The 402-nt window shown below is 50.7% G+C and overlaps 1 protein-coding gene across 1 annotated transcript in view; it reads right to left on the bottom strand.

Moving 5' to 3' along the window:
* The window catches only part of lmo3 (LIM domain only 3), a 52,213-nt gene that overhangs the window by 50,886 nt on the left and 925 nt on the right, over positions 1-402 (bottom strand). The window lies entirely within an intron of this gene.

The following is a 402-nucleotide window of genomic DNA, read 5'->3' as shown; positions in this document are numbered from 1 at the left end:
CCCCCCCGACACCTCCCCACCACCCTTTTTCCACCACTACCTCACGACTTGCATACGGGCGCGCGCGCGCGCGCGCACACACAAACACACACACACACACACACACCTCGCAGTGTTCCAGTCCACAGCCTGACAAGTTAATAGTTGGCATGCGGCTCCAGCCTAAAATGCAGCGATAATGAGATGGGTCATAAAATGCTCTCCGCGCCATTATGAGTGATGAGATGCATTAAAGTTGACAGGGTATTACCTGCCAGTAATTAGGTTTTGTCATGGATTGAATTATTTCAAGGCGGCCTATCTTGGTAATCATGCAATTTGCTGCAGAGTGTGTGTATAGTGTGTGAGGCTGCCACTTCTCTCTCTCTCTCTCTCTCTCTCTCTCTCTCTCTCTCTCTCTCC

The sequence above is a fragment of the Seriola lalandi genome, unplaced genomic scaffold (assembly GCF_002814215.2).
Source record: "Seriola lalandi dorsalis isolate HSWRI2012SDOR001 ecotype SW California unplaced genomic scaffold, Sedor1 jcf7180002054584, whole genome shotgun sequence".
Lineage (NCBI taxonomy): Eukaryota > Metazoa > Chordata > Actinopteri > Carangiformes > Carangidae > Seriola > Seriola lalandi.
This window is presented reverse-complemented; position numbering and strand designations above follow the sequence as displayed.